Raw genomic sequence first — 8,875 nt, forward strand, 5'->3', positions numbered from 1 at the left:
CAGTCTTCCAGTATCTCAGGGGCTGCCCCAAAGAAGATGGAGTCAAGCTATTCTCCAAACCATCTGAAAGCAGGACAAGAAGCAAGAGATGGAAACTAATCAAGGAGAGAAGCAACCTGGAACTAAGGAGAAACTTCCTGACAGTGAGAACAATTAACCAATGGAACAGCTTGCCACCAGAAGTTGTGAATGCTCAAACACTGGAAGTTTTAAAGAAGAGATTGGACAACCATTTGTCTGAAATGGTATAAGATTTCCTGTCTGAGCAAGGGGTTGGACTAGAAGATCTCCAAGGTCCCATCCAACTCTGTTATTCTGTAATAAAACTGATCATAAGTCACTTTTTTCAGTGCCGTTGTAACTTTGATTTGTCACTAAATAAACTGTTGTCAGTTGAGGACTACATGATAATAATAATATGGTCAGTTTTATAACAGAATAACAGAGTTGGATGGTACCTTGGAGGTCTTCTAGTCCAACCCCTTGCTCAGGCAGAAAACCCTGCCTACCATTTCAGGCAAATGGTTGTCCAATCTCTTCTTAAAACCCCCCAGTGATGAAGCAGCCACAACTTCTGGAGGCAAGCCGTTCCACTGGTGAATTGTTCTCACTGTCGGGAAGTTTCTCCTTAGTTCTAGGCTGCTTCTCTCCTTGATTGGTTTCCATCCGTTGCTTCTTGTCCTGGCTTCTTTGAGGCATCTCCTTTTCACACTTACGACCATTGTAGCATCCCCGTGGTCATGTGATCAAATTCAGACACTTGTCAACTGACTCAGATTTATGACAGTTGCAGCGTCCCGTGTGTGTGTGTGTGTGTGTGTCATGTGATCCCCTTTTGTGAGGTTCTGACAAGCAAAGTCAATGGGGGGGGGGGAAGCCAGTTTCACTTAACAACCGTGTCACTAATTTAACAACTGCAGCGATTCACTTAACAAGGCTGGCAAGAAAAATGGGGCAAAATGGGGCAAAATTCTCCTAACCCGTGTCTCGCTTAGCGACAGAAATCTGGGGGCTCAGTTTTATTTGATTTATTTATGCCTTCACTTTGTTTGCTGCCCATCACGCTGCAAGGCAAACTCTGTATACAGGTAGTCTTATGACCAGAACTGAGCCTGGAATTATGGGTTGATAAGTTGTACCGGTTGCTAAGCAGGTCACCTCTCTCACGTCAGGTGGAGCGGATGTTGGAGGAACAGGGACCTCTGGAGCCTGAGGAAGATGAAAGAAGGCCCTCCAAACTCCTGGAAGAAGCTGCTGGTCAGAGGGAAGCTTGGGAAGGTAAAGCCACCGGTGCAGGAAATAGGAGGCAGGATAGCGTTCAATGTGAATTGGCCCCAGAGAAGAGTCAATGGACTCCAAGGGGAGGGAGGGGCTGGACATAGACCTCTTTTGGGGCCGTAGGGACTCCAGACTGTTGATGCGCTTGGCCCCACCCTTGTGCTCAGCTTGGTCATCTCCTACAACCAGTAAGTGGTAGATATTTCTGGAGGCAACAGAGAGTTTTCTGTATTGAGGTTCAAAGGCTGGAAACATGATGATGATGATGGAGATGATGATGATGATGATAGTGATGGAGATGATGATGATGATGATGATGGTGATAATGATGATGATGATGGTGATGATGGAGATGATGTTGATGATGATGTTGATGATGATGGAGATGGTGATGATTTATTTATTTATTATTTAAATTTATATACCGCCCTATCTCCCTTACGGGACTCAGGGCGGTGAACAGGCGATAATAAAAATCACAATAAATATTAAATAAAAGGCTGCTCTAAAATACCCCATATAAAAACCCCTACCAAAACACAATCAAAACTACGCCAGGCCGGCCGCATGGAATAGATGGGTTTTCAAAGCTCGGCGAAAGAGGCGCAGGTCCGCAGTTGTACGTAGGTCGGGGGTAGGTCATTCCAGAGGGTAGGAGCTGCCACAGAGAAGGCTCTCCCCCTGGGGGTCGCCAGCCAGCATTGACTGGCCGACGGCACCCTAAGAAGGCCCTCTCTGTGATGATGGAGATGATGATGGTGATGGTCATGATGTTATCCATTCAGTCATATCTGACTCTTGGCGATTCTCTGGGCCAGATCTCTCCATATCTTCCGATCTGGCACTATTTCTTTGAGTTGTTCTATGCTCTGACCGGTGTCCAGCCACGGTCTTCTGGTTTCCTTTTACCACAAACTCTTCCCAACATAATTGCTTTCTCCAGTGTTTTCCCCCCGCCTGACATGGCCAAAATAAACGAGGCACAGTTTTGTAATTTTTGGAAACCATCCCCTTCTCTTATCTTCATTTTTTCTTATCTAGGCTTGTTGAGCCACCATGTGGTGAAGGGAAATGAAGATGGGACCGACGACGCGTCATCTGGGACCAGAACCTCTGAAGCTTTGCCTTCTTCTCCCAGCACTGGCCTACAGGGAGATGAAATGTGTGTCTTGATATCAGACGCCCAGAACTTGCCAGAGACTCAGCTCCAGTCGAGCTCCACCGTGCCCTGTCCAAATGTACCAGCCTCTTTCATCAAAGGCAGAGAAATAGAGAAGAAGGACCATGAGGAGAAGAAAGAAACTTGTCCTCCCACAGATGATCAAAAAGCACAGAGTGGTTCAGAAGTCACAGAGAACTCGAAATCTTTCCACTTGAAGACCAAAGCCACTGGACTCCATAGTACACCACTTTCTGCTTTGCCAAAGACTACGGTAGGGAAAGAACCTGTAGCAGAAGATATCCAGATAGCTTGCTCACAACGAACAGATGTCCGAGCAAATGTTTCTAAACCTGCCAGGCACCGACACAGACCATGTGATAGATCTGTCTGTGGAGACAGTTCTACTTCTCTGGAGGCCGATCCCATGCTGTATGTTCCACAGCTTTCTTCATCTGCTCTGAAGGCTTCCTCAGATGCCCCGAAGGACTTCACGCACAAGAACAAGCACACTATCAATGAAGATGGAAGAGGGCCTTCAGATATGGAACTTCAGCCTTCTCAAGGCCCTGGGAAGCCAATAGATTCTTTACAGGGCACGTTGTCCACCCTGGAGGTTGATCCTGATAGACCTGTGCTTCTGAATGCAGCAGGCAAGAAACCATGTCTCCTACCTGAGGACAGCACTGTTCGAGAATTGGGGAGTCTTTCTTCCGGAAGACCGTCCACTGTGGGATCTACTGAAGTTGCTTCCAAAACTTGCCCTCCTGTCAGCACTCCTGGAGTTCCGTTGGGAAATGTCATAACCAAGGAAGAAAGCAAAGCTACGGAGATGACCAAGACCCAGACAAAGTCCTCCTCTGCAAAGCCAGTCAGATTCACCATCGCTCCAGCCTGGCAGAGATCTCTCTCAGGAGGTCCAAGCTCGGTGGACAATTCCTGCCCTCGAAATTCTCCAACATCTCCCGTAAGACCAGAATTGTTTGAAGGAACTTCTCCACTAGATGCAGGGTCCCGAATAACAAACACCCCTGAAAGACCTGACCGGGCTAATAGAAACACGGGGGTCCACTTGAATTCTTCCCCTGAGGAAGTGCAGAACTCCCAAAGCCCATTTGGAGTGAAACTCAAGAGGACCTCATCTTTGCTAAAGTACCAAACAGAACATCACTGGGACCCCCCCAAGCTGGTCCCATTGGCAGTTTCTTCACCCTCCTCGATAAAAATCGAAGCCAAGGCACCAAGTTCTGGGACCTCCCTTCAAAATCGTACTGATGGCACTAAGGGTTTACTCGCCATCTCTGGCAAGCAAGACAAAAATCTGATTAGGACCAAACCTGGAGAAGGAGGCACCAAGCTGCAAGCAAGCAAACCTTCAGGTATTTCTCTTATTGAGATAGGAGAAGGTCAACCAACAAGGTGGACCAAACCTCAAGCAACCGATGCTATAGAGGTCACCACTAAGCTATGCAGCTTTCATTATTAACAGCTGTAGTAACAGAATTGTGCAAATCTGAATGTGTTCTTTCTTCCCTCTCTTTTTTTTCTTTGGGTGAAGGAGAATTTTCTTTACTTACACTGTAAGTTGCTATACAGTGGGACGTTGATGGGTGTTGTAGTAGAGCTTAGCTGGAGATCTCCATTCTGCAGAAGGCCTCCGGCATGAAGAATCGGCAGCACACATTAATTTCCAGTTAGGGTGATTAATTGCTCACGCCTATACACAAGAATCTAGTCAACTAATGGTCAGCACTAAGCTGGTGCTAGATAACGAGTCAACAGAATTCAAGAGGGGTTGAACCTGGACCGATTGCGGGAACGTAATGACTCCAAGCTTCTTCCTCTCTTGACTCCGCTCCCGGGCTCTGCCTCTCCTTCTCCTCCATCAGGTTGCTTATCGTGCTAAAACTCAACCTCTCCACAGTTTTAACAGAATAACAGAGTTGGAAGGGACCTTGGGGGTCTTCTCCTCCAACCCTCTGCTCAAGTGGCTGTCCAGTCTCTTCTTAAAAGCCTCTAGCGTTGGAGCACCCCCAACTTCTGGAGGCAAGCTGTTCCACTGGTTAATTGTTAGGAAATGTTCCCTTAGTTCTAGGTTGATTCTCTCCTTAGTTCGTTTCCATCCGTTGCTTCTTCTTGCCTTGCCTTCTGGTGCTTTGGAAAATAGATTCCCGCGGTGTTTCTTTCAAAGTTGAGGAAATAACTGAGGATATTTTGACTTAAAAAAATCGTTTGCACCAAAAGCTCCTGCTTGGCTGTGCCTAACAGGAGAGCCTGCTCCAGTGCGCAAGTAGGTCACAGCGGAGAAGACAAATCTGAAATGTGGTGCTGTATTTCTACCCCTTTCTCTTCTAGAACAAACCCCCCCAGTGTTTTCGGCAAGCCCCTCCGTTCAGCCGACTTGGATCTCCCTGGCAAAACAGAAGCAGCAAGGATTCCAGGACGATGCGGTGGCCAAGGGGCAGAAAAAGAGAGAGGAAGCGGTAGCCAAAACGGGAAAAGAGGGGGCAAAACCTACAAGCGCATCTCACCAACAAAAGGTAGAACCGCGGGAATATTGGAAGAATAACAGTCTGAATCTGTCGGTGTGGAATGTCAGGGGAATAACGGGGTCCTCAACTTACAATAGTTTGTTTAGTGACCCTTCAAAGTTACAGTGGCACAGAAAAGAGGGACTTATGACCTTTGTTTTCACATTTATGACCGTTGCAGCATCCCCACGGTCCCAGGGTGGACCTTGGCAACCGACTCATATTTATGACGGTCGCAGTGTCCCTGGGGTCACGTGATCCCTTTTTGCTGAGTAGCAAAGTCAAGGGGGGGAAGACAGACTCACAACCGTGTGGCTATCTTAACAGCTGCAGGGATTCACCTTACCCCTGGGGTGGGAAAGGTCATAAAACCCATTTAACGACTGTCTGATGTAGCAACAGGAATTTTGGACTCAGTTGTGGCCGTACGTCAAGGACTGTCTATATTGCCAGCTGCCTCAAGGGTGGATCTAGCCCGTCGGCGTGAGCAGAAAAACCCTCCCACGTCCTCTTGAACAATCTTTTTAATTTTAAATGTAGTGCATTTTTTTTTACTATATAAAATGTAATGTTTTTAATTTTTTTAAAACAAAATTGAATTTTTTTTTTCTTTTTACTTTACAGCAAGTAAGCCTGACTAGCGATGCTTCACCCAATAAAAGTATCCCTTGCCAAAATGTGTGTCTACTGGAGAATAAAGTAGCGTTGAAGTCAGCGCCGTTGGCTGCCAGAGGTAATAACAGAATAACAAGAGTTGGAAGGGACCTTGGAGGTCTTCTAGTCCAACCCCCTGCTCAAGCAGGAGACCTTATACCATTCCAGACAAATGATTGTCCAGTCTCTTCTTAAAAACCTCCAGTGATGGAGCACCCACAACTTCTGAAGGGAAGCTGTTCCCCTGGTTAATTGTTCTCACTCTTAGGAAATTTCTCCTTAGTTCCAGCCAGGGGTTGGACTAGAGGACCTCTAAGGTCCCCTTTGACTCTTATTCTGTATTCTTTTAAGGAAAACCAAAAATGCCCATATCCCAATCATCCAGGTCATGGGTTGTCCCAAAGGTACTTTTGGGCAATTGGACGTTCTTGGTTTTTTTTTTTCTTTGAAAACGTTTCGCTTCTCATCCAAGAAGCTTCTGAAGAACTAAAGAGCTGAAGAAGCTCCTCGGATGAGAAGCGAAACGTTTTCAAAGGAAAAAAAGCTAAAAAAAAAGAAAAAAAGGCAAGTTGCCTTTTGGAACAAAGCACCTTTGGGAAAAGTGAAAATGGTATGATTCTCTTTAAGCCTCCAGACCTTCTTAATGTCCTGCGTTGTTTTTCAGAAGGATTTCCCAGAATGCCCTCCCAGGAAGGTCCTCGGATGGAAAAGGACACCAGATTGCCACCCATCCTTCCTGTGGCCTCCTGCAGCTCCACCAAACCTCCCTGGCTGTCCCTGGCTAAGAAAAAAGCCAAAGCATGGAGCGAAATGCCTCAAGCGGTTCAATAGCAAATGACAAATAATTCTTCTCACACTCTGCTGCCAGTACTAGTATTAGCCGCCAGAAGTTGACCGTATTTCTAGATATCTTGAGAAATTGAAGAGTTGGTCCAGGAGGAAACAAGATTGGCGTTTCTGCCAAAATGGGTGGCTTGGCACAACCACCCAAGGTCATTTCCATGCTTGGGTGTCCGTGGGCTACAATCCAGGTGGGTGAGGCTAGCCTACTTAACTCCTGGAGGACCAAAACTTCTGCTGAGATGATCGGGGTTTGCCCGAAGTAAAGTAGCTTCTGCTGGAATTTCTGCCCTCCTTACAGCCCGTTGGGATGTAGAAGGCCTAGGCCAACGTTCTTCGGACTTGGCTACTTGAAGATGTTGGCTTGAAGTCCCCCACCCCTCCATCGTCAGGCTGCCAAGTTTGGCAAACCCTGACAAATGTAGACCCTGGCTTGTTCCCCAACGGTGAAGATATTTACCTCTGTTTCTGCCCCCGTCAGTAATTCTCTTATTCTAGGTGAATTTTTTGAAGCTACCAATTGAGAACTTGATTCTGGAATTAACTCTTCCCTCTTGGAATTAACCCGTTTCCATCCTACTCAGACACCTTGCCCTAACTTCTCAACTCTTTGAGTGAAATCTCTTTTTGCTCTGTAAAAGAGATCAGAAAAAGCAATACGTCCTTTTACTTTTGCCTTGTTACTCGTGGTTTCTTTTTTTATGTCAATAAATAGCTTTTAAATATAAGGTAGGTAGATGTTTTTGTAATTCTTGTTTTTCTGGATCTCTCCCCCCCCCCTAGATTGACCCCCTCTTCTTTATGGCAGTCCCGCAAATATTGGAACAATGCTATATCACCCCTAGTCCTTTTCACTAGACTGATAGACATAGACCTTGATAATCCTTGATTATAAACCTTGATAATTACAAAAAAGATGTTGAGAGTTTGGAAAAAATTCAAAGAGCAACTAAGATGATCAGGGGCCTGGAGACTAAAACATACGAAGAACGGCTGCGGGACTTGGGTTTGGCTAGTCTAGAGAAAAGAAGAAACAGGGGAGACATGATAGCAGTGTTCCAATATTTGAGGGGCTGCCACAAAGAAGAGGGGGTCAAATTATTCTCCAAAGCACTAGAGGGCAGGACAAGAAACAATGGTTGGAAATTGATCAAAGAGAGAAACAACCTGGAATTAAGGAGAAACTTCCTGAGTGTGGACAATCAACCAGTGGAACAGCTTGCCACCAGAAATCGTGGACGCTCCATCACTGGAGATTTTTAAGAAGAGGCTGGACAGTCACTTGTCTGAGACGGTATAGGTTCTCCTGCTTGAGCAGGGGGCTGGACTAGAAGACCTCTAAGGTCTCTTCCAGCTCTATTCTCTTCTCTTCTCTCTTTTTTGGTTCACCAGCAGAGGGCAGAGAGAACTTTATAAAGAGAACTGCCAAGAAGAGGATTTTTAAACGGCTTTCCCAATCTCCCATCCGGAGCAAGTGAAATCCTGCAGGACTGGTGCCAAAATGTATTGTGTGGCCCTAATCCAGACCACTGAATTAAAGCAGAAATCCTACTTCGTGTTTTTTGAGGAGGCCTTGCAACTTAGCGTACTCTTGTGAAGTTTTTTTTCCTCTTGGAAGCAGCTCTCTTCAAATTAAATTTTATTGCAGTTTTTATTGCTATTTTTGCCCATCCTTACTTTGCATTTTAATTTTTGGAGAATCAAACTAAAACAATCGACTTGGTTGGCCACAGAGAGCAGGGAGATTCCCGTTCATCACCAAAAATGTTTTTTGTGGCAACACAGCATCAATATAGCCTTGAATTTTTTTTTAATATATTTAAATAGGTTAAATACTATTTAAATAAATATATTTAAAAGCTAGGTGAGGAAGTGTGACAGGCCCCAGGAGAGGGCCCGCCATAATTCCTCAGCCACCAAACCTTTTAAATATATATATATATATTTATTATTTAAATAAAAGATGGAAAGGGGCAGCTGGAAGCTTGCAAAGTGCTGGGACCCCTCCTTATTTTTAGTTTTCAAAAGTGCCCTCAAATAGATCTCCCCGTATTTTGATAAGAGATTAAAAAGAACAGGAGGTTGCATCAAGGACTTCACAGATGTTACTCCTGCCCACAAGTTTCAACCACTTTGCAAACTGCTCCCCCCCACCTCAGGCCCCTCCTTTAACACATCTACAACTCCAGCAAAAAATAAAATAAACTCAGGCACAATCTCACTTGCTAATAAGTGGTGCTCAAGTGCAAAAAGACATTCCTGTTAATATTTGTAATCTTCTGTTTTGGGTTTCATTTTATTTTCCCAAAGGGAGAGGGCAGAATCTCTGTGGAAGACGCACTTGGACCCAAATAAGGCGCAACACACACACACACACACACAGAGAAACAGTTCACAATTCTAAAAGCACTCA

The sequence above is a fragment of the Protobothrops mucrosquamatus genome, unplaced genomic scaffold, assembly GCF_001527695.2.
Source record: "Protobothrops mucrosquamatus isolate PMUCROS unplaced genomic scaffold, P.Mucros_1.0 scaffold1618, whole genome shotgun sequence".
NCBI lineage: Eukaryota > Metazoa > Chordata > Lepidosauria > Squamata > Viperidae > Protobothrops > Protobothrops mucrosquamatus.